This window comes from Dermacentor variabilis, chromosome 4, assembly GCF_050947875.1.
Source record: "Dermacentor variabilis isolate Ectoservices chromosome 4, ASM5094787v1, whole genome shotgun sequence".
NCBI classification, from domain to species: domain Eukaryota; kingdom Metazoa; phylum Arthropoda; class Arachnida; order Ixodida; family Ixodidae; genus Dermacentor; species Dermacentor variabilis.
The window spans coordinates 191839147-191865120 of record NC_134571.1 but is presented as its reverse complement, the minus strand read 5'-3'; the positions used below and the strand labels follow the sequence as shown (position 1 = coordinate 191865120).

At 50.3% G+C, this 25974-nt stretch overlaps 1 long non-coding RNA gene across 1 annotated transcript in view; it reads right to left on the bottom strand.

Annotated features, from left to right (window-relative positions):
- Positions 1 to 25974, bottom strand: part of LOC142578116 (uncharacterized) — a 117710-nt gene that overhangs the window by 26337 nt on the left and 65399 nt on the right. Inside the window, exon 4 of the long non-coding RNA XR_012827174.1 lies at positions 1086 to 1160. This is a non-coding gene — a long non-coding RNA (uncharacterized LOC142578116). The remainder of the gene's footprint in view (positions 1 to 1085; positions 1161 to 25974) is intronic.

Sequence of the window (25974 nt, the reverse complement as noted above, 5' to 3'; positions counted from 1 at the left end):
ACTAGCCTTGCCAAACTCTCACCAACCCGTAGACATGCGACACGGGAGGAGGTGTTGGCGGATTGCTCCTCTGACTACGTACGAGCCATGATCGAGCTTATCACGGCGCTCGGCTTCGCAAACAAAGAGAATAAAGGGGGCGAACCCGGACCGGGGCTGTTGAATAGAGTTCATTCTCACTCTCTCTAGAGGACGACAAGCGATTTACGAACGCCAAGTACGTCCACTTCGCCGCTGCCGGACCTACCGAAGGGCCTCAGACATTGCTGATTCCCATCCTGGCTCTCTCGCGAGAGGGGAGGCCCTGTGGCCAGTTGTCAGCGTTGGACGACGACGGCGAGGTTACGCCTGCGCACACTGAGCAAGGGGGAAGAACGTTCGGGTAAGATCGAAGGGTCCCGTGGCTGTCGGCGTTCCAGCGACGATAAACAATATGTGCGGTACAAGAAAGGTCTCACATCTCCCCAGAATATAAAGAGATGACGCCGTGGTCCCTCGCCGCCCGTCGTGCTCTGTCCGCCAGTTGAAGCTGGTCTGCAGGGCCCAAGTAGAGGTGTGTGCATATCGTAATCTTTAACGAATTAGACATCGTCCTATATAATTGAGAGCAATTGGAGGAACAAATTAAATAGGACAATATTTATCGCTATTCTAAAGTTTGAGATATTCTCACATCACTAAAGATATGCTATGGCAACACACCTTCGCCTCCTGGATGGCAGCGCAATCAAGCAGCCTCAGTGGAAAATCAAGCAGTTTAATTTGACCCTTGCTGCCAATGGAGGGTAGCACGTTGTTTCAGTGTCGTACGCAATGATCACGCTAAGCCTTGACACGGCATGGAAAATCACGCGTGCTGTTATCCTCCCCACACGGCTCAGTAACAAATGAGGATATTGCTTTCCCACTGAGGATTTTTGGTAGCGCTGCAGTCCCATGCGAACTTAGTATGCGCGGGCGTCTTATTCGCATATTTTTCCTACTCAGCGGGCTTGCCTTCTCGCCCTAAAGAAAGAACGAATAAAAAGAAGGAAAGATACCTAATGTATACGTTGCTGGAACAGATATAATTTGACTTTACTTACCCGCAAAGTAGGTAAACAAACCACAGCCTCCATGGGGCTCATAACACATCATGGTCTTCGTAAGAGGTCGATAATCTAAAAACAGAAATTCCGGACAATTATGTGAGCATGGTAAAGAGGAAAAGTGGTAGCCACCAATAACTGCTTCCATCTACCACTGCTAAATGCCAAGTGCGTGTTCTTTGAATTAATAAACAATAATATCCGACGTTCCTAAAACGAGAATTGGACGAAAAAAACTAGTAACCAGCATTGCATACTGAAACATAGTTCTTGAGTGAACGTGTACGTGCACGTGTACACGTGTACTTATCTTTATCGGGCGACCACGTTTGGCCGCCTAACAAATGTTATCGCGCAGCGCAGGACGCGCCTGCATGTAAAAGAAGTTTCTGGAATGTTATCGACGGTTCAGTACACTGTCTTTCACCGCAACTTGTGTAATCTGATTGCATGTATGCGCGACGCGAATAGTGTAGAACTTTGTGGAAGACACGCGGGTCCCATTGGCTAATCTGGAACATTCGACGACTGATCTATAAAAGCCGACGCGCTTGACACGGTGATCAGATTTTTCGACGATCGCCGACTGTGTTCGCCGCTCTCGTTGTGCTATAAGTGTAGCCTGTTTTGTGGGCACAGGTTCGCCCAATAAAATCTAGTTTTGCATTTCACAGTATTGCTACTGTGTTCTTAACGTCACCACCACGTGACATCTGGTGGAGGTGCTTTACGTTCATGTTCCGGACGCCCCCGACAAGCCGTAATGCAAGCTCGGACCGCAAAGACAACACCAGCGCCGTCCCGGAACATCGAGCAAGCCGCCGGCTACAGCAGCTGCCCCCGGAACACGGAATTCTACCAGAGACGACCAAGAAGATCGTCAGAGTAGTTCGTCCAGAGACCACCAAGAAGACAGCCCCAATGGCAGCCGGAGTGCCCCAATAGTTCTGCAGCAGCCCAGGGAGCCACCGACGTTCCGCGGTTCCACATTTGAGGGCCCCGAAAGCTGGCTGGAGACGTATGAGAGGGTCGCTACGTTTAACAGTTGGGACAGCGACCACAAGCTGCGGCATGTCTATTTCGCACTGGAAGACGCCGCCAAGACCTGGTTCGAGAATTGAGAAGCCACCTTAACGACGTGGGACCTGTTCCGAAGCGGCTTCTTGCACACGTTTACAAGCGTCGTGCGAAAAGAGTGAGCCCAAGCACTACTAGAAACCAGAGTGCAGCTGCCAAATGAGACGATCGCGATCTTCACGGAGGAGATGGCCCGTCTTTTCCGGCACGCCGACCCGGAAATGTCAGAGGAGAAAAAAGTCCGCTTCCTGATGCGGGGCGTGAAGCAAGAACTTTTCGCCGGACTTATTCGCAACCCGCAGAAAGACGGTAGCTGAGCTTTCTGCAGAGGCATAAACGATCGAGAAAACTCTGGAGATGCGCACCCGGCAATATAACCGCCAGGGGCTCACGCCGCAGTACGCCATCCAAGGACAGGATTCCGACGACCTTCAGGGGCCCATCAGGGCCATTGTGCGCGAAGATCTGCGCAAGGTCCTGCCTTCGTCGCAGCGCCAAGTGACTTCGATCGCCGACATCGTGAAAGAAGAGGTGCCTCGATCGCTTGGAGTTCCCGAGCTGCAACCACAATTACCGCAGCCCCAGCCAGAAGCGATGACATACGCCGCCGTCCCACGCCGTCGATTTCCCCCTCCGCGACCACGCCAGGGCCCTGCAATGACGCAATTCCGTCGACCGCCGCCGCCAGCACGCCCACCCGTCGCCCAGCGCACCTACGCGAGGAAGACGGACATTTGGCGAGCCCCCGACCACGGCCCGCTCTGTTATCACTGCGGAGAAGCCGGTCATGTTTATCGCCGATGCCCATACCGGGAGATGCGACTGCGAGGTTTCGCCGTCAACGCTCCGCGCCCGCAGCAACATGACGCGCTCGCGATATCGCCGACTACCTCGCCGCTACTCAGTGGAGCTCTCGACTACCGTCGCGTTCGCCATCACCAAGCCGCTACCTCTCGCCGCAGCGCCGACCATACACTGGCCCAGCCCGGGGCCGGTCAGCGAGCCCATATCCGGAAAACTAAAAGCAGCAACCGATGGAGGTGCGGTTGCTGTTCGTCGAACTGACGATGACCCTCCGCCGCCGATGAAGACGACGAAGGAACCATCTCGACGACCTAATGACGACACGCCGCCGTCCCGACGAAGTCAAGAAGACAAGACTACACCGACGAAAGACGACTTGACAACGCGACGTTCCAGCTTCAGTTTAACACGACGCAGCCGTGATCCGACGCCAAGACCCAACTGCAACGCCAGACAAAGAACCACCGACCTCGACGTACTTCTCGACGGCCACGTAGTCACTGCCTTAGTCAACACAGGGGCCGATTACTCCGTAATGAGTGGACACATCGCCGCCCAGTTGAATAAGGTTAAGTCTGCATGGGAGGGCTCCCAAATTCGGACCGCTGGAGGACACCTCAGTACGCCGACTGGAATCTGCACGGCAAGAACAACCGTTCATGAGCGGACTTACCCTGCCACCTTCGTTATCCTCCAACAGTGTTCACGAGACGTCATTCTCGGCATGGACTTTCTGAACCAACACGGAGAAATCATAGACCTGTAGTCAAAATCGATAACGCTGTCGGATGATCAAGCGATACTGCCGGAGAGCTTTCGTAGTCACCACGCCTTGAGTGTTCTCGAAGATCAAATGGGCATCCCGCCTCGCTCGAGCATTGTTATTTCGGTCGGCACCGAAACACCCGCTGACGTAGAAGGCGTCATCGAAGGCGACCAACGTCTACTGCTAGACCGTGAAATTTGCGTCGCAAGAGGGATCGCTCGACTGCATGGAGGGAAAACTGAAGTGCTGCTGACAAACTTCAGCCAGGAATTCAAGCACATCAACAAGGGCACGACGATCGCGTACATCGAGGAAATTCTGGAAACCAGTAATGCGTTTGTCCTCTCGGATTCCGCCGCATCTACCCCGACGACGATGGTTCCGGAACCAGACTACGATATTAATCCAAGTCTCCCCGTGATTAAGCAACAGCAGCTCAGAAGTCTGCTCCGACGATACAAAGGCTGCTTTTCGACGTCATCGAGGATTCGACAAACATCAGTCGCCAAGCATCGCACAATCACCGATGAGTGCGCTCGACCACTCCGCCAGAGCCCTTACCGAGTTTCGCCGCGAGAACGTGCAGCTATAAGAAAACCAGTCGACGAAATGCTGCGCAACGATATCAGCCAGCCGTCGAAAAGCCTGTGGGCATCCCCTGTTGTTCTGGTAAAGAAAAAGGACGGAACCCTACGTTTCTGCGTCGATCATCGTCGCCTAAACAAGATCGCGAAGAAGGACGTATACACCCTCCCACGAATAGACGACGCATTGGATCGGCTCTGCAACGCTAAATACTTCTCGTCGATGGACCTCAAGTCTGGCTATTGGCAAATAGAAGTCGACGAAAGAGATCGCGAAAAGACGGCCTTCATCACCCCAGACGGCCTCTACGAGTTCAAGGTTACGCCATTCGGACTGTGCTCGGCGCCTGCAACGTTCCAGCGCGTCATGGACACGGTGTTAGCAGGGCTGAAGTAACAGACCTGTCTCGTTTATTTGGATGACGTCGTCGTCTTCGCCGGAAATTTCGACGATCGCCTCAGGCGGCTTGCGACCGTACAAGTGGCCATCAAGTCGTCAGGGCTTACTCTGAAGCCGGGAAAATGCCGCTTCGCTTACGATGAGCTTCTGTTCCTAGGCCACGTAATCAGCGAATCTGGTGTGCAGATTCGCTGATGGTAGATTCGCTGTTGGTAGATGGCAGCTGTCCAAAAGACAGCTGCCATCGCACAGTTCCCGCAACCCATCAACAAGAAGGCAGTGCGTAGATTCTTTCGCATGTGCGCCTACTACAGGCGCTTTGTCAAGGACTTTTCACGCATCGCCGAGCCGTTGACACGTCTAACTAAATGTGATATTGAGTTAAGTGGGAAACGCCGCAGGCCGACGCATTTGAAGAACTCAAACGACGCATGCAGCCGCCGCCGGTACTTGCGCACTTCGACGAGTACGCCGATACAGAAATCCATACTGATGCCAGTAGCCTAGGCCTCGGTGCCGTTCTAGTCCAGAGGAGAAACGGAGTCGAACAGGTGATAGCTTACGCTAGCCGGTAGCTGTCAAAAGCGGAAGGCAACTATTCTACGACCGAAAAGGAATGCCTCGCCATCGTTTGGACTACAGCTAAATTTCGTTCTTATCTTTATGGCAGGCCATTCAAAGTCGTTAGTGGCCATCACGCGTTCTGTTGGCTAGCGAATATAAAGGATCCTTCAGGACGACTGGCGCGTTGGAGCCTCAGACTACAAGAATACGACATCACTGTAACCTGCAAGTCCGGACCAAAACGCTCCGATGCCTATCACACGCACCCATTCACCCGCCGCCGCAAGATGACGAGAAAGACGACGCCTGCCTTGGAATGATAAGCGCGGAAGATTTCGCTGAACAGTGACGGGCAGACCCGGAGCTAAAAAGCCTCGTCGAATATATGGAAGGGCACACCGACGTTGTCCCCAGGGCATTTTAGCGCGGATTGTCTTCCTTTACGCTTCAAAACAATCTACTCGTGAAGAAGAACTTCTCACCAGTCCGCGCCAGTTGGCTTCTTGTTGTCCCGTCAGGACTACTTCCAGAAGTATTGCACGCCCTACATGACGATCCGATCGCTGGACACCTCGGATTTTCCCGGACACTACCGAGGATACAAGATATTATTAAAGTATTATTGGCCGCGCCTGACCGCCGACGTCGCCCTTTATGTCAGAACATGCCGAGACTGTCAGCGACGCAAGACACCGCCGACAAGGCCAGCCGGATTACTACAGCCAATCGAGCCTCCTTTCTGACCACCCGCCGTGGTTTCTCAGTGGCTATCCTATTGGGCTGCTAAGAACGAGGTAACGGGATCGATTCCCGGCCACGGCGGCCGCATTTCGATGGGGGCGAAATGCGAAAACACCCGTGTGCTTAGATTTAGGCGTACGTTAAAGAACCCCAGGTGGTCAAAATTTCCTCAGTCCTCCACTACGGCGTGCCTCATAATCAGAAAGCGGTTTTCGCACGTAAAAACCCAAATATTAATATTATCCTTGCCAACCATTCCAGCAGATCGGGATGGACTTTCTGGGACCCTTTCTGACGTCAATAACCGGAAATAGGTTGATAAGTCGATAAATAAGTGGCCACGGACTACCTCACCGGCTTCGCTGAAACTAAAGGAGTGCCGAAAGGTAGCGCAGCCGAAGTGGCGAAATTCTTTGTCGAAAACATCCTGCTGCGACATTGCGCACCAGAAGTCCTCATCACCGACAGAGGAACGGCCTTTACAGCGGAGCTCACCCAAGCCATTCTGAAATAGTGTCAGACAAGGCACAGGAGGACAACGGCCTACCACCCTCAGACGAATGGTCTTTCGGAGCGGCTGAATAAGACCCTCGCCGACATGCTAGCGACGTACGTCGACGTCGAACACAAGACTTGGGATGCCGTCCGGCCGTATGTAACATTCGATTACAACACGGCGGTGCGAGAAACAACACAGATCAAGCCGTTCAAGCTGGTTTACGGCAGGAACCCGACGACGACGCTCGACGCCATGCTGCCGCACGTAACTGACGAGGAGAATCTTGACGTCGCTACCTATCTCCAGCACGCCGAAGAAGCCCGACAGCTCGCCCGCCTTCAGATCTAGAACCAGCAGCGTACCGACAGCCGACACTACAACCTCCGACGACGCTTCGTCGAGTACCAGCCCGGCGACCGTGTTTGGGCATGGACCCTGATACGCCGACGAGGACTGAGTGAGAAACTACTGCTACGCTATTTCGGACCCTACAAGGTCATCCAACGTATTAGCGCACTCGACTATGAGGTCGTGCCAGACGGCGTTGCGCATTCGCAGCGGCGCCGCGCACGATCTGAAGTCGTCCACGTGGTGCGCCTTAAACCCTTTTATGAACGCTGACAAACTTCCTTATTTTGTTGTTTTCTTTGCTACGAGTGCTCCTTTTTTTATTACTTTCGTTTGTTTGCAGCATCGGGTCGATGCTTTCTTAAGAGGAGGGGGTAATGACATGTGTACTTATCTTTATCGGGCGACCACGTTTGGCCGCCTAACAAATGTTATCGCGCGGCGCAGGACGCACCTGCATGTAAAAGAGGTTTCTGGAATGTTATTGATGGTTCCGTGCACTGTCTTTCACTGCAACTTGTGTAATCTGATTGCATGTATGCGCGACGCGAATAGTGTAGAACTTTGTAGAAGACACCCGGGTCCCATCGGTTAATCTGGAATATTCGACCACTGATCTATAAAAGCCGACGCGCTTGACCCGCTGATCAGATTTTTCGACGATCGCCGACTGTGTTCGCCGCTCTCGTTGTGCTATAAGTGTAGCCTGTTTTGTGGGCACAGGTTCGCCCAATAACATCTAGTTTTGCCTTTCACAATATTGCTGCTGTGTTCTTAACGTCACCACCACGTGACAGAACGAAGAAGCTGCAAGTGAAAGGAGCGCTTCAACGCAGTCGTTCTTAATTTCACCGCCTAAGGAATGGGCTACAGTTTTGTAGCACTACTATGGCGGCTAGAATGAAAGGTTGAGGGGCGGGGGAGCAACGCTGCGTTCTGCGCGTTGCCCTGGGTACCAATAACTCATGACCACGACACGAGGAGCTAGCGCAGCTTTTTAGATGCTCTTTTGGAGTGGTACCGCTGTAGCTGTTTGTTCCGAAGCGGAGCTTCGGCGTTTTCTGTCATCTCATTTTATAAAGAACAACTTGGATGCGCCTTGAAAACAGAAACCATGATGCATAAACCTTTAGAACGCCGAACGTGTTGTTGGGGACCTGGCTGCAGGCTCATGGAAGCCCTTGTTGGTGTCTACTAAGGCGTTTATAAAAAGTAAAGTCGTGCGCGAGCTTCTAGAGGCCTACTTTAATCGTCTTGATGGTGATATGTGTACCATTGACATCGCTGTTTGTACGCATTTGGTGGTCTTCACTGTGCGCATGCCTGAAAATCAGGGGCCAGTGTTATTTTAACACGGCAGTGTCAAGGGCCCTGTGTCGCAGAAACTTCGCTGTCGGTGTGGGTGGAGTTCTTCATGAGGAGAAGTTGCCGCATATATTTAGGTACATGTATGTGCCACGCCTTGCTCTATGACATGCGGTACATTCGGGTTATCTTGCCACACCAGTCTATCACTAAATTTGCTTGTACCTTGTGTTACATTATTAGTTATTCCTCAGTATGGTTCGCGTGACATCCCACAAACAAATGTCATTAAATGAAACACTGACAGTGCATGCGTCTTATATTAAATCTTCTCAAACCTAATCATTAAAAGAGTGGACCAATAAGAGAAACCTGAATATGATGAAATTATTTGGTATGGCTGTGCCATTCCTCTGGAATCAGCCTACGCAAATGGCGGCGTTTCTACGAGAAAGCTCGCCTTCGTGCATAGCGTTCGCCACCAACCTTTCCGGGCAAGCATTGCGCTTACATAAGCTGCAGTTGCCGGGAAGCGTGGGAAGCAGTCAGCGATCTTGGAATGCTATCGCTTTCAACTCTTAAAGGGGAAGCTTAAACGTCCTTCAAGTTCTTTAACTTACTCGGTTCAATTAATTTATTAATTCATAATAAGAATTAATTATTTAGTAATTACCTTTTCAGTTATTGTGCCCGAGGCTGAGCAGCAAAGAGAGAGAGAGAAACATTCAGTGGGACCATCGAGGTCGCTGCTCTTGAAGTCCAGTGGGTGGTGTCCTTATTCCAGGATTCCACTGTCCATGGCTGCTCGACGTACTTGCTGGTCGAGAGCTTCGTGTCCCGCTAGGGTATCGTCGGTCAGCTGTACCTTCCACTGCTCAAATGACGTGCTAGGCGTCTTTAAGTGTTGAGGTTCGCCCCGTACCCCGACGAGATGTGAATTAGTGTAGGGCGTGTGTCGTCGCACCAGAGGCAGATGCCGCGATATCTATCTGGGAACATTTTGCTATATCTGTGTAGGTTTGGGAATGTGTTCGTCTGAATAACTCTGAGAGCTACTGCCTCTTCAGTGCTGAGCTTTCTGTGAGGGGGAGGACAAATCCTTCGGTTGAGTCGCTGGATCTCGAGTCGGTAGCAGTAATTGGATGGCGGGGGCAGGGATTGATGAGACGATTGGTTTTGCCTGCTCGGTTCATTAGCGCGCGACCTAAGGCGTTCACCATTTCCTTCCCCTCCAGACCCTCGTGGCCCGGCGTCCACGTGTTTGGATGGAATTCTTGCAGCCTCCTGCCTAGAATCTGAGCCGCCAGCAGCAGTGTTCGTCCGTTGGTAATGTTACGGCAGGCCTGTTGCGAGTCGGTTACGACATGAATTTCCCTGCCTACCCTGTCTTCTTGCTTTATTACTAGCGCCGCGGCTATGGTCTCAACCGCAGCTGGGGTCTCTGCCCTGACGGAGGCCACGAGGGTCAAGGTGTTGTCTCTCCTGTTCAAGGCGGCTACCGCGAAGAGGCCCCCTACAGGGTACGCGGCCACGTCGACGTGCGTTACGTACGGGCACCTTTGAATTGTCGGCGCTGTCTTTCGACGCGAGCCTTACGTCGTCCTTCATGGAGTTCATGACACATGTGCTCCGGTATAGGGTTCGCCTTGATCTTGCCTCTGACCTCAGGCGGGAGTTATCATTGCCCATTGAGGGCACGGAGCTCCGGTGCCGTTCCGGTCCGGTGGAGGATAGCTCTGCCCGCCGCTGTGTTCCGTAGTCTGGCATATTGCGAAGCCATAACCGCGTCTGACAGCTCAGCGAAGGTGTTGTGGATCCCGAGGGCTGGTAACTTCTCGTTTGAGGTGGTGACAGGGAGACCCAGGGCTGTTTTAGACGCCCCTCTGATGATGGCATCGACTTGTTCTTGGTCGCATTTTTTAGCGAGTGGTAGTGATACGGGAGCTTATACGTTAGTGTGCTGATCACCAGAGCCTGGACGAGGCGAAGTTTGTCCTCTTCTCGAATGCCCTTGCGGCGTCTTGTAATTGGTTTGCTAATGCGCGAGATCTGGTTGGTTGCAGACCTTAGGGTTTGGTTGGTGTGGGAGGCTTTCAGGTTGCTCTGGAGCGAAATACCCAGAATCCTAGTCTTATTGCCTTCCGTAATCTTCTGGCCCTCTAGATAGAGGTGGATGGGGCCGGGGAACTTGTAGATTCCTCTTCCGTGCACCCGGATCCCCTCGGATTTCTCGCGCGCGCAACGCATCCCGGTCGCTGCCGTAAATCTCTCCACGGCCGTCGCGGCCTCCTGAAGGGTCGCCTGTTTTCGCGAAGGGTCGCCTGTTTTCGCGCTAGGGAGCCCTTGGTGGCCCAGAGCGTGATGTCGTCTGCGTACAGGGCGTAAACCTAGGAACGGGATCTTCTCCAGCTCTTTGGTCAGCGCTAGTATCACGATGTTGAAGAGAATCGGGGAGACTATCGCCCCTTGCGGTGTTCCTTTGTTCGGCTCGTCAATTGTATCTGATCGAGTCTGGCGTATTCTGTTGGTTGCCGTCCGGCCCGTCAGGAACGATTTGACGTAATTATAGATGCGCTCCCAGCAGCTGATATCGTTCCGTTCGTTGAGATTGGTCTCCTGAGACATGTTATCGAAGGCCCCTTTCAGGTCGAGTGCGAGCAGAAGGTGTTCTCCTGCCTTCGGGATGCCCTTGAGAACTTCTTCCCTTAGGATTAGGAAAGTATCTTGCGCAGAAAGTCCTGGCCTGAAGTCAAGCATGGTGTGCGGGATGAGGTCCCGTCCTATATGTAATGTTGGAGGCGGGTTTCGATGACCCTCCCGTACAGCATGTCGAGGTACCAAGTCAGCGAGATGGGACGCAGGGCGTCGATCGTGGGCTTCTTGCCAAGTTTGGGAATGGTCACAAAAGAGCACTGAATCGGCCACCAGTTTCTGAAATGCCGACGGACCCCTGCTTATTCAGGCGATGAGTATTTCGCCCATCTGATGAAGTGCACAGAGTTAGCGCAAGCGTGGAATACTCGCTTGTGCACAGTTTCAGCAAAGAAAAAGAAAATAGCATATTAGACTTGATTTCGGCATTGACAATCAGTCGGCTCACTATACTTGGTTGCGCACGGCACTCGAATGAGAAGACTAGCTTAATGAAGTTCTGTGTAATGACAAAGCTACATTTCCTCCTGAACGTACAAAATAACGCAAGAGAGGACAACAGCAGTTTATCCACTATTTGTAGATTCGTCGCATTAAGTGAACGTAACTGCATATATGCTTTATTCTCATTGAAGTTTTGAATTGTTCGTTTTTTGACGTTCATGATATACCAAAATAAACATGCAGTCTTTCCACTCTCTGGACCCTGCGCAAGTGTTGGCCTCGAAATATAGCAGTTCGGAATACTTTGGCTCACCAACCACCAAGCTTTCATATCATAGCCCAAAAGTGAACGGCCGCGTGCTGGAAAAAAAATCGCAGTTCTGCCGGAAACGCGAAGCACCGATTGCGGTAGCAAATTAGTAGATAGCTGTACAAAGTAAGGGTAGTAGTTTTATCGGTCGTATAAACTTGTAAGCATTCGCGTACTAACTAAATTAACAATGGTAGAATGTGTAAGCGTTACTGAACGAGGACGTAGAAATAAACTGACACACGGAGACAGCGCTGTCTTCGTGTGTCTGCTTCTTTCTACGTCCTTGTTCAGTCACGCCTACACACTCTATCAAGGATTCAAACCAACTAGTCCGTCAACGTGTTTTAACTTAATTAAGCAGCACGGTGTGACGCGCGCACACGTAGACATGAACACAAATCGCTCGATGACAGTGCAAGCTGTCTGAGAAAACGCTGGAGTTAGGAATCGCGGCAGCAGCCGGGAGTCAATTGACCTCTGTGCATCTGTCACGTGCATACAAAGCTACCGACACTACGCGCCCTCTGCAAACACCGCAGATCACTTTGAAGATGACGCCCACGTGGGTGCGCACTTTAGCCACGTCGCAGACTGCTTTCAAGACGTATGAGCGCCGGCAACGCGTTCCTACGGCGTCCGCGATTTGCGTGCCAACGCCGTAGTAGACACCGCGGTTGTCTCCACTCCGTACGGAGCGGCGGCGAGGAGGACATCGTGGCACCGTCGCAGCCGCAGGAAAAGAACGCCCCTCCTCCCTCGCCTCTCCCCCTTGCCTCGCGCACCACAGGAGAGGGCACGCAAACGTCTGCGTTCCTCGTTCGCGCACGCGAGACTGAACCGCGTTCTTCGGCTCACCCTCACACGCTTTCACTCATACGGAACATCACGGCGACGCCGACGCAAGAAATGCGCCTGGAGTGTCCATATAATTGCTATAGCAATAAAATTGAAAACATATTCCTAAAGGTTGCATACGTTATTAAACAGTTAAGGAAGGTGAGAGCGTTTTGTAAATGTGATCATTTCATCCACAGCTCACAAAATGCCACTGTCTCGGTTCAGAGCATCTGGTATCTCCGCGGCCGCAGTCTTGTCATCTTTCATGTACAATTCATTATTCGCATCTGGTCGATAAGCTCTGCTTCTTATTATTACTGCATGCGTCTAACTGAAAAGATCTTAAGCGGAACGGTGAAGTCAAATATCTATGCAATATCGGGCATAGCACGAAAGCGTCAGGTTATTTGTCGCCCACTCGTTCAGCTCGCCGCGCGACTAGGGCTATTTAAGTAGTGGCAGCAGCGCTGCCGTTACTAGCATGACATGTTGCTACGTGCCGCGGCCGCCAATGCTTCGAGCTCCGCTTCTGGCCACCATAACGATGCCTTACGAAATGCTATTCCCTATCGCGCGTTTAGTGATTGCTAAGTGCTCAGATCAATGATCCGCTCGCGTTATCAATGGGATCAGTTGTCTGTGAACGATGGATGATAAGAGTTGCGATAAATCTACACAATAATCACTACAACATCGCCACATTGAGAAGAGCAGGTTCATATATCAGTTACTGTAATTAAATGAACAGACACCATTCGTTGAGCATTTGAAACGTGATTATTTGTTAAATGAACAACGTCTTGTTTCGCGTTAGAGCCGTATCGGCTACTGATCCCGCAATAACAGCAAAGACTGCTTGTTCTTTAAATTAGCGATTGGAATGCGTCCACTTTACGGCTTTGAAGAGGACCTATGAGACCAAATGTTCACACTTGATTGATGTATGGCCTGTTTAGCCGTTAGGCCGTCTCACAGCAAAATAGCAATAAAGTGAGTGCATTATTTGCGGTCGAATAGTTACGTATGAATTTTTTCATATCCTAGTTGCACGATACAGCAGCATCACGGGTGACGTAGTCCGATCTGCGTAGTCAGTGTTCCTGGTGTTTCATTTTCTGACGTGGCTTTTCGGCTTGCAGCCTGAGGTAGTTTCTGGAGGTAGTTCTTGTCTGTGTTGTTATCGCCAGAGTGAAATGATTACAAACACAATGAAATGGCGACGCCCTTGCTGCGCTGTTGGGCGCGAAAGCGTGCGGAGAAAGGACAGCTTGGCACAGCGCGCCGATGGTTTCTGTACGTTTACGAGCAGCCTGTTATACTAAACTCTGAGGCAAAATTACCCAATATTGTAGTAATGGAACCCGGTGAGCCGCCGTAATAAAACAGCTTTATCACTGAGGAGCAACGCCACAGAGGTACGTGCCGTGTGCAAATTTGGAGGACTGTGCGTTACGCCGCGCTTCGGGTGGTGCTTGTTCACGGGAAGAACGATGTCTATTGCAGACGGATGCCGCCCGCTTGACATCTGAAAAACGTGAAGATCGCAACGGTGTCTCAAAAGAGGAGCGATTAAGCTTGTGGCGCTGCTACGGTGTCTACAAGCCACGTTGGACTTCGCATTCACAGCACCACGCCGTTACTGGCGGCAAATGGCGGACGCGAAGACGGTATGCGTGCCGCATCTATGATTTCCTTCTGAGAATAGGAATGTATTGGCGTGGGGTCCGAACGCAGGTCAGTCACCTTAGTGTCGTTTTTTTTTTCACTGCAGAGGTACGCTGCTAGTGCGAATTGCAGTGCGACAGGCGGCGCCGGGTACAATCTCTCTCTCTCTTTATATATATATATATATATATATATATATATATATATATATATATATATAATGAGAACCCGCTTGGTTGCTCAGTGGCTACGATGTTGTGAGGCTGAGCATGAGGTCGCGGGATCCAATCCCGGCCACGGCGGCAACATTTCAATGGGGGCGAAATGCGAAAACACCCGCGTCCTGAGATTTACTTAACGTTAAAGAACCGCAGGTGGTCGAAATTTCCAGAGTCCTCCACTACGGCGTGTCTCATAATGAGAAAGTGGTTTTCGCACGTAAAAACCCCATAATTTAATTTTATTTTAATATCATGAGAAGCCAACAATGATAAATTAATGGCAAAGAAATTGGATGAAAAGCAACTTGCCGCAGGTAGCGAACGACCCCACGTCTTCGAATTACACGTGCGATACTCCAACCATTTGAGCTACCGCGGCGCCATTTCCCCATCCACTTTCTTGGGTATTTATGTCTGATTACTCCAAATAACCTTGCGAGTGTTAGTCAGCGCCAACACACACACACACACACACACATCTATATATATATATATTGTTACGTGTAGAAAGATACAGACGGAAGAGGCTATTTACAAGCTATTTACACTGGACTGGAGCCAGAGCGCCAGGCCGACATTTTCTCGCACCCAGGACACAGACCCACTTCGTCGTCGTTCTCGCGGCGGCTCCTCTCTCGAGTATTACCGATATCGTAATACTACCCCCTGGCGGCAAAAGCACCGTCACGGTGCTTTTAAACATCCAAGGTACATGGAGACTTGTAGGGCTTGAGTCGGATGACGTGGACAATGTCACTGGTTGTCACACTGGAGGACGTAGTGGCCGTGGCTAGAACAATTTCATAGGTGACATCGGTCACTTGGTGGAGCACGCGATATGGGCCGGTATAACAGGAAAGCAGTTTCTCACAAAGGCCAACCTTACGCAATGGTGACCAAAGCAACACGATGGTGCCGGGTGCAAAATGGACATCACGGTGACGGAGGTCGTAGCGTCGCTTCTGTTTGTCTTGAGAGACTTGTAGACGAACGCGCGCAAGTTGACGAGCATGGTCAGCACGGGCGATTGCGTCACGGGCATAAGCGCTAGTTGAAGCTGTGGTGGAGGGAAGCACGGTGTCTAGTAGTAGCGTCGGTTCGCGGCCATACAAGAGGTAAAATGGGGAAAAGCCGGCAGTTTCGAGACGGGAAGAGTTGTATGCAAAGGTAATGTAGGGTAGAGCCATGTCCCAGTAACGGTGGTCGTCTGAAACGTATTTGGATAGCATATTCTGTAAGGGTGCGTTTCAAACGCTCAGTGAGGCCGTTCCTTTGAGGGTGGTAGGAGGTAGTAAATTTATGCTGAATGGAGCAGGCCCGCATGAGGTCGTCAATGACTTTCGCCAAAAACGTACGGCCTCGGTCTGTTAGCAATTGACGCGGAGCACCATGCATCAAAATAATATCATGTAGAAGGAAGTCCGCAACGTCAGTTGCGCAACTCGGGTTACGGCGTAGCGGGTCACGTAGTCAGCCGCAACTGCAACCCACTTGTTTCCTGATGTAGATTCCGGAAATGGGCCGAGAAGGTCTAAGCCAACACGATGGAAGGGCTCGGCAGGGATGTCCAGCGGCTGCAGGTAACCAGCGGGGGGCTGGGAAGGCTTCTTGCGTCGTTGGAAAATTTCACAAGCAGCGACGTAACGTCGTACGGAACGGGCCAGGCCAGGCCAGAAAAGAAACGGCGACGTACATGGTCATAGGTTCGAGATACGCCGTGGTGTCCTGCCGTTAGTGCGTCGTGGAGCTCTTCTAGAACAGCTGAGCGGAGGTGTTTAGGTATGACAAGTAGGAACTCAGAGCCGTCCGGCTGAAGGTTACGACGGTACAGAGTACTGTCGCGGAGGACGAAAAGGCGTAGAGTGGTGTCGGCCGGAGAGTGTTCAAAACGGTCGATGAGTCCTCTGATGTTGGCGTCACGACGTTGCTCGTCGGCGAAGTGAAGCAGCTCCGACACCGGGAATACACAAGCAGCACTGGTAATATTGGAGGAGTCAGGGTCGTCAACAGGGTAACGCGGCAGGCTTCCAGCGCCTTGGTGCAGGCGGCCAGACTTGTACACCACAGAATACGAAAATTCTTGTAGTCTCAAAGCCCATCGACCAAGCCGGCCTGTAGAATCTTGTAGGGATGAGAGCCAGCAGAGAGCATGATGGTCAGTGACTACGGAAAAAGGGCGACCGTAGAGGTAAGGACGGAACTTCGCAACCGCCCAGACTACAGCAAGGCATTCTCGTTCCGTAATGGAATAGTTGCGCTCCGATGGTGTGAGGAGGCGGGTTGCATAAGCAATAACGTGATCCTGGCCACGCTGACGCTGGGCTAAGACGGCACCTACGCCATGACCGCTGGCATCTGTACGCAATTCTGTAGGGGCATCAGGGTCGAAGTGGGCGAGAATGGGCAGTGAGGAGAGAAGAGTGACGAGACGAGAGAAGGCGGCGGCTTCTGCAGTACCCCACGAGAATTGTACCCCTTTCTTCAAAAGATTAGTGAGGGGTCTAGCAATTGCCGCAAAATCTTGAACAAAACGACGAAACTACGAGCATAGCCCGACAAAACTTCGAACGCCTGCGGCTGTCTTCGGAACCGGAAAGTCTCGGACAGCGCGAGTTTTGTCGGGATCAGGCTGTACTCTGGAAGCATCAACGACGTGGCCCAGAACAGTAATTTGGCGGTGGCCGAAATGACATTTCGACGAGTTAAGTTGCAGCTTCCCCTTTTGAAATACATCAAGTATAGCTGTTAAACGCTCAAGGTGAGTGTCGAACGTGGGCGAGAATACGATGACGTCGTCGAGGCAGCAGAGACATGCGGACCATTTGAAACCACGGAGCAAGGAGTCCATCATACGCTCAAAGGTGGCAGGGGCGTTGCATAATCCAAACGGCGTTACTTTAAATTGTTATAGGCCATCAGGTGTGATGAACGCGGTTTTTTCTCTTTCCATATCGTCAACAGCAATCTGCAAGTATCGAGAACGAAGATCAATAGAAGAGAAATAGCCGGAACCGTGGAGGCAGTCATGGGCGTCGTCTATACGTGGGAGCGGGTAGACGTCCTTCTTAGTAATGTTGTTCAGATGGCGGTAGTCTACACAGAAGCGCCACGTGCCATCTTTTTTCTTAAACAACGCTACAGGTGACGCCCAGGGACCCGAAAAAGGCTCAATGATGTATTTGTCTAGCATTTTGTTGACTTCGCTTTGAATTACTCGGCGTTCCGACGCAGAAACTCGATACGGTTGTCGGTGAATAGGAGTAGCATCGCCAGTAAGATTCCGATGCTTGACCGCGAGCGTCTGGCCTAAAGGGCGATCGTCGAAGTCGAAAATATCTCTGTAGAACGATAATACTTGGTAAAGGTCTTCAGCCTGCGCAGAAGACAGGTCCGTCGCAACCATTTTCTGTATCTTGGTATCGGCGGCCGAGGCTTGCACGATGGGCCTGCTAAGCTCGCTAGAAGCGTCGGTTGATAACGCTGTCACGTGATCGTCGCCGAGACAATCAACGTTGGCAAGGCATATACCTTACGGTAGAATTTACTTTGCTAATCCAAGGTAAAGATAGGTATGCGAGCGCAGTTCGCAGTAATAGTAAGTATACTGTGAGGCACTGTAACGTCTTACTGTAGTGGAATGCCGGGCAGAGGAGTGACGAGGTACTCACCATCAGGAACTGGTGGGGAAGACAGGGGTTCTCGCGGCAACCTTGCGACCAATGGGATCGCCGAACAGTTCCCTGAGCTTTTCTTTGAAATTGTCCCAACTGGTTATCTCGTCGTCATGCGTCTGGTACCACATGCGTGGGGTGCCGCCGAGATAAAAGATGACATTGGCGAGCATGATCGTTGGGTCCCACCTGTTATTAGCGCTGGCACGTTCATATAGCTTGATCCATTCGTCAGCGTCCTGTCCCTCCAGGCCAGAGAACACACCAGGGTCGCGACGTTGGGCAACCGTGACGACGGGAGCAGTCGGACCAGCCGAAGCCGTTGCAGAGGTGGTCTCGTCACCGGGAGGCATGGTGACACGCTCGATGTAATGACCACTCCGGAGTTCCGTGGCGAGGACGGGGATCGGTCACCTCCACCAGAAGGTTACGTGTAGAAAGATACAGACGAAGAGGCTATTTACAAGCTATTTACACTGGACGGGAGCCAGAGCGCCAGGCCGACATTTTCTCGCGCCATGGGCATATCGTAATATATATATATATATTGTTACGGGTATAAAACTATTTACACGGTGTACTTACAAAGCGTATATAAACCGCTGCCGAGAATCCCTATAGGCTATTGGCACTTCGTCGTCTTCACAGTCGACGACCTTGTTCTCTTTTCCCACCGCAGCACGGCCCCCGGCAAGAAATGCACTGTCCCGGTGCTTCAGACGGGGCCGTCGGTAAAGGCATAGTAAGGCTTAAGCCGAGAGACGTGTACGACGTCATGTGATGTCGAACCGGGTGGTATGGCGGAGTTCTGGGGGATTATCTCGTAAGTGACATTGGTCACTTGACGAAGGAAGCGGTAAGGGCCTTTGTAGCACGGAAGAAGTTTCTCGGAGAGCGCCACTCGGCGGTAAGGGGACCAAAGTAACAAGAGAGAGCCTGGTGAAAAATTTGTGTCCCAATGGCGGCGATTATATGCGTGCCGTTGAGATTCCTGCGGTGCCAAGAGACGAGTACGGGCAAGCTGGCGCCTGTGGTGAGCGTGGGTGATTGCATCGCGGGCATATTCGGTCCTCGAATCCTGTATCAAGGGGAGTGAAGTGTCCAAGGGTCACAAGGTCACGACCGCGGAGCAAGTAAAAGGAGGAATACCCAGCAGTATCGTGGGGTAATGAATTATAGGTGAACCTGACATAAGGGAGCACCGCATCCCAGTCCTTATGGTCGGGTGAAATGTATTTCGATAGCATGTTAGTAATGGTCCGATTAAGTCGCTCAGTAAGACTGTTGGTCCAGGGATGATAGGAGGTAGCCAGTTTGTGCTTGGTAGAACATGAGGGTAGGATATCGGCGATGACATGGGAGAGGAAAGTGCGGTCGTGGTCTGTAAGGAACGGTCGTGGGGCACCATATACTAAAATGATATCCTGGAGTAAGAAGTCTGCGACGTTGGTTGTGCAGCTCGTGGGAAGTGCCCGAGTCATGGCATAGCACGTCGCTGATCAGTAGCGACAGCGATTCACCTGTTGCCGGAGCTGGACTCGGGGAAAGGGCCAACGAGATCGAAACCGACGCGAAAGAACGGCTCAGGTGGAATGTCGATCGGCTGTAAGTACCTGGCAGGAAGCATTGGTGGCTTTTTGCGATGTAGAAAGGGCTTGCCAGCAGCTACATAGCACCGTACGGAGCGCGCGAGACCGGGCCAATAGAAGTGGCGGCGCACGCGGTCGTAAGTGCTAGCAAACTCAACGTGTCCGGTAGTTGGGGCGTCATGGAGCTCCTGAAGCACGGTTAATCGGAAGTGTTGAGGAACGACAAGGGGAAGGGAAGGAACGTCAGGAAAGAAATTGCGTCGGTACAATATCCCGTCATTGAGAACTAACCACCGTAGCGATGGATCAGTAGAAGCAGATTGCATTCGGTCAATAAGAGCCCTCAAAGTACTGTCATGGCGTTGCTCGTTGGCCATGTCCATAAACTGGGTAATGGAACGAACGCTTGCAGAAGCGTCCATGTCGGCGTTGGCGGGAGAGTGTACAGGATAACGGGACAAGTAGTCGGCGTCCTTGTGTAGGCGACCAGACCTATACATTACCGAATAGGAATACTCTTGTAGCCGCAAAACTCATCGTCCAAGCCTCCCTGAGGGATCTTTTAAGGAGGAAAGCCAACAGAGAGCGCGGTGGTCAGTTGGCCTGCCGTATAGTAGGGGCGGAATTGCCCCACTACCCACCAAACGGCCAAATATTCGCGCTCGGTAATAGAGTAGTTCCTCTCCGCAGGTGACGAAAGACGGCAAGCATACGAGATGACGCGTTCATGGCCGTGTTAAGCTTATGCCAAGACGACACCGATTCCGTGGCCACTGGCATCGGTGCGCACCTCTGCAGGGGCTGAAGAGGCGAAATGTCCTAGAACCGGTGGGGTGGTGAGCATGGTGGTAAGGCGAGAAAAGGCGGTGGCCTGAGAAGATCCCCATGAAAAGGACACACTTTTCTTCAGGAGATCTGCGAGAAGGTGTGCTATGGTGGCAAAAGCGCCGGAAGAGCAAAGGTCCACGAAACTTCGGACATCTTTAGCGGACCATGGAACAGGGAACTCTTTCACTGCGCGAATTTTCTCGGGGTCTGGTCGGATGGCAGTGGCATTGACATGACCAAGAACAGTAATCTCACGATGGCCGGAGTTACATTTCTTGGAGTTGAGCTGTAGACCGGCCTTGCGAAAAACGGCAAGTACCGCTGAAAGGCGCTCAATGTGTGTGCTGAATGAGGGCGAGGACACAATAACATAACCTAGGTAGCAGAGACAAGTCGACCACTTGAATCCTTGAAGTAATGAGTCCATCATACGCTCAAAGGTAGCCGGAGCATTGCATAGCCCAAAAGGCATAATTTTGAAGTGGTAAAGACCATCAGGCATTATAAAGGCGGTCTTTTCACGTTTTCACGATCTGGATCATCGACAGCGATTTGCCAATATCCGAACCCGTAGGTCGATGGACGAAAAATACTTTGCCCGTTATAGGCAATCGAGGGCGTCCTGGATACGAGCTAATGGGAGACGTCCTTTGTGATGCGGTTGAGGTGGCGATAATCAACACAGAATCTCCATGAGTCGTCCCTCTTTTTGACCAGCACGACAGGAGACGCCCAGGGACACGATGATGGTTCAATGATGTTCTTTCGCTAGCATCTTGTCTACTTCCGTTTTGATGACATGCCGCTTCAAACCATTACCATTACTACCATAACTACGTCGACTGACAGACAGCTTCAAACACTTAGGTCGCATACATGGAAGCTGTCCACAACTCGACTGCTCTGCCTACATTGTGCTTCAGCGCACGTTTCTGACAGATTGAGCTTTGTTCTGGTATTCTTGTCTCATGAGTCGGGGTCATTGACTGCTGCAAGATCTGCCTTCGAGACCCACTCCCTTGATAACTGTACGAAATCGTCCACAGCTGTCTTAGCTGCTTTCTAGCATTCCATTGGCACAATATCTCGCAGCCCTCAATCCGTTCCCAAACAGGCTCCTCGGCAACTACGCCATGGTCTGCGGATCTGGGATCAACTATGAACGTACATTTAGGCGCCCAAAGATTAGTCTCTCTTCCTACCATCGGCAGAACCGTGCGTGCGACTTCTTCGCACCTTCCATGTGCTACGTGTACGGGTACCTGATATCTCTGCTGCCTGTGCCTGTTTCATTCTTTCAATCTCTTGTGTTAGAGCTTCAATCTTTTGTCTTGTTGCGTAATCTATGCCTGATTTTTAATTCATCTTCATGCTCAATTGCTTCCTCTTCTTTCAGAAATAGGTTGGCAAAGCATTCAAATTATTCCTGATCACAATTGCTTTCTGCAGTGGCTCTAATGTTGGCTTTTGACCTGCTATCTTCTACCTCAACGCCGAGCTCTTCACACAACCTCAACTAGCTAGCCCTCTTGAAACTTATGAGGTCCATGGTGACCACTTTAAGGTTTGGTTCAGCTATTGCACAACTTGCTGCGAAACCCGCACAAACTGCAATGCAAGCAAAAATAGAAAACCAGCAGCAGTTCAATTCTGTTTTCCCAAGATCATCTCCATCCTGGAAAATATACCAGAAACGACACGTATATCCACCGAAGTAGCACCAAGTTCCCAAGTTCTCCTCTACCGCATGAAATCAATTGCAAGTACTAAATCCTGAGTTAATTGATTAGTATTCTGGCAGATCTGCATGTCTCAATTGCTCCCACACAGATATGAGGTCTGGCTTTAGCATGTTCAGATCTATGATGACAGCTGCTTTCTGCCGAGGCACGTTACAACCGGAGGAACATTATAGGCAGTTGTATACGCTATATCGCTAGTCGAGCCTAAACGATCCAATGACTCATGCGCAAAGTCAGGCATTCACTCTGTGCCGTGCTGTCAGGATGCGCTGCGTTTATCCAGTCGCTCGCGAACCAGTTGTTGGCGATCGGCGTTGTCTGCAGGATCCATCTTGCCGTTGTCATCCAGTCGTTCGCTAATCAGATGGTGACGACTGGCGTTGGCCAAAGGTTGCACTTCACCGCCGACATCCAGTTGTTGGGACTCGGGTTAGCGTTTAGGCAAGGAATTCTTCGTGCAAAGGGATGAGTACGTTCACAAGCAGGAGTGAGATGTAAGGGGCTTATTTTACATTATTTACTTATTGAAACAAGTAGTCATATTCTAGTCAGGACACACATGTACACAGACGTCACGAGACGTCATGACACACCTCAAAGGTATCCGCTTTTTCGAACTCCTTCTTTCCTAGTTCTTTTATTAAAACTTCTTTCTGGGCGAGTTGGTGCATACTTGACATAAAAATTGTTACAGCGCAATCACATGCAACCAAAAAGTATGAAGCGCTTGTGTCCCGTCCTTCATACTTTGTGGTTGCATGTGATTGCGCTGTAACAATTTTTATGTCAAGTTTCCTAGTTCCCTACACAAGGAATTCAATGACCTTGTTGCGGCCAGTCAGAGGGGTCGTACAGCTCACAGAACTCCCTCTGATATCTAAGCTTCGCAACAACCACGAGGCAATCTAACAACATTTCGTTCGTGTTCCTTCCACGAAATAGTTCACGCTCCCTCCACAAAAGTCGTCGACTGGGTTCCTTGCTCTCCGTGACGGTCGTCTTGTCAGAGTCAGGAGACTTCCGGCTCGCTACCACCTCCACGGAGGGCAGCGGATGCTGTCGCTTCTAAGTGAGCCGCTTGTTTGCTCGTCTGGTTTGGTCTCAGACGCCGTCGCAATGTAGGCGGGCGCTGATGAAGGGGGCTGCCTCGGGGTAGCACCCAACGAATGCGCACAGCCAATTTGGGGCGCAACACCAGCCACGTGCTTCAGCATGCACTGTCATGCTGGAAGCGCCGGCGGCGTCACGACGCGAAGCGAGTTCCTTCGCCTCGACATAAACGAGAGTGATTCCTGCGCGCGCCAGGAGTATTTTCCCTTTCCACTTGACTACTATCCTTAGCAATATCTACGTTTTTGTTGTTTTTGTTATTACTACTATTATTCTTATTCTTAATATTATTATTAGTAGTAGTAGTAATAGTAGATCCTTCATCGCAACGGCTTGAAACAAGATGTCAGATCTTTGCGCAAATTTGTGAAGCATATACAGATGCAATATAGAGGGAGACTGCAGCGGAACTAAGTTTCGATTATGCAAACTACAGGTTTTGTTACTCAATTGAATCGAAACGCAAGCCTATTTATTCACAGCGCCAATGACTTTAATTGAAGCAGAACGCCCTTCAAGAACATTTGAATTCGGAGGTAAGCAAAATTTTACGAAAATTTTCAGATATAGCTGCCACCATAACATTGTCATTTTCCTTGTTTATGACTGTTCACTTAATAGTCATAAAAATGTGTTGTATAATTGTGACAACACCAAACTTGCAAAATCACTCTCACTAATCACTATCTGTATATGTCATATTTACCTAACTGCTTCTCATTGACACTATTATTCTAGCTAGCGACGACGCGGACAATAAAGGCAATCATAGTAAAAAGACATTTGTCATCACTAGTGACTCACATTCCTCTTGACAGTTGAATCACCCTTGAAATTACCTGCCATATGATATCTATATAGATAAAATTTGTAAATAGTCGATGGCACTGAAGCAAACGCAATCACTAGTGGTCCGCAGATTTAGACCCTGTCTCCTACACATTCAGGAGAAAAGTTTAATGAAAGTGATTTATGCAACTGATAATGAATAAATTAAGACTACTACTGTCGTGCTAAACAAATTTGTAATCACTAGTGAGCCAATCCTACCATATTGGTATTATATTTGGATTACCATTTTTATGAAGTTTCATTTGATACCCATGGCGCTATGCTGCTAAAAAGTACGAGTACATAGAACGGATCGCATCACTAGTGATCCCTGATGACTCGTATCATTAATTATCCGTGGTAACAAAAATAGTCAAGCAATCAGTTTTGGACTGATACCAATGACGACGTGGACAAATCAAGGCTACCGCTGACATACTAATGAAAGTGATTTGTGATCACTAGTATCTCTGTCCCATCATCTAGTTATTGTAATTATAAGAGTAAACCGAACAACATCGAATTGAGAATCGCTAGTGCTCCGTAATAACCGCACGTAATCGGTCCGCATCGATAACCAAAGAAATAGTCATATAACGGCTTTTTGATTGACATCAATGAAGACATACAAGTTTATGAGTAACGGCTACCACTGTCATACCAAACACAGTGATCCCTGATCGCAAGTAACTCAATCCTACGCCTCCTAGTTATCGTAATTTAGTCACGGTTAGAAATACTTTGCATTTGGTATCCATAACGCAAGGTTGTATGAAAGTTAAGTCGGCGTTATTAGTCAGTAATGACAACCAAAGCGTCAAACTTTCGCTGGAATGGCGAAGCATCGCTTGCAGTAGCAAATTAGTAGACAACTACACGAACTAAATGATATAGTAGTTTTATCGGCCACAAAAAGGCGTAAACATTATCTTAATTAACAAGCATGGGGTCACGGGCGCCCGAACGAACCGAAACACCTCACTCGATTAGCTCGGACACTCGCTGTCAAAACGGTGGCTTGAGGAATAGTGGCAGTAGCAAGCAAATTGACTACCGTTCTGCATCTCGCTTCAATGCGACCGAAGCAGCGAGCACATAGCGCAGACGAAGCTATGAGCCCCTCAACGCACCCAGACTTTGAACTCATCGCCAATGGCTTTCCAGATAGAGCTCGCGCGGCCCCACTCGGCCGTGTGATACGCAGCCGCTGCGGAAGTGGAACCCACCCCCCATCCCCTCCCATTGCCTTGCGCTCGGTTGATGACGATGTGCTTCCTCCACGCCTTCCTCCCTTGCGCGCGCGAGATGAACCCATTGTATTCGGCTCACCCTCGCACGCCTTCAGTCGCGCGTAGAGCATATCACGCGCGCAACGGCATTATCGCATTTGGACATTATACCGAACACCACGGTGGCAAACGACGATGGCGGAAAGGAGCTGGAATGCCCATATATTTGTTACCGCAATAAAATGCTAATTTATTACAGTGTAAATGGCACCAATGACGACGTGCAGGCATCAATTCTGCCACTGTACCAGTAAAGTGAAAGGTTCATTATCACTATTGACTTCATAATACAGTTCCTAGAAGGCCTCATTGTTGAATCACTGGTATTATTACTGTTCATTTGATATTCACAATATTAAATGTGCGTAATACCAAGAAACTTCATAGTGTGAGTAACTCTACGGATAGTTAATGAATGGAGTCCTATTAGCCACATTCCGTAATTAATTAGGTAATTGCTCATTAATTATGTGTTATTTACTGTTTGGCTTTCATGAGTTAGGCTAGACCGTGATGTTGATCTTTCTAAATAATAAAGAAAACCTTTTACGATCACCACAAATTTTATATAATAGAGCGCGCGCAGCTGGGCTTAATGCTTCCATG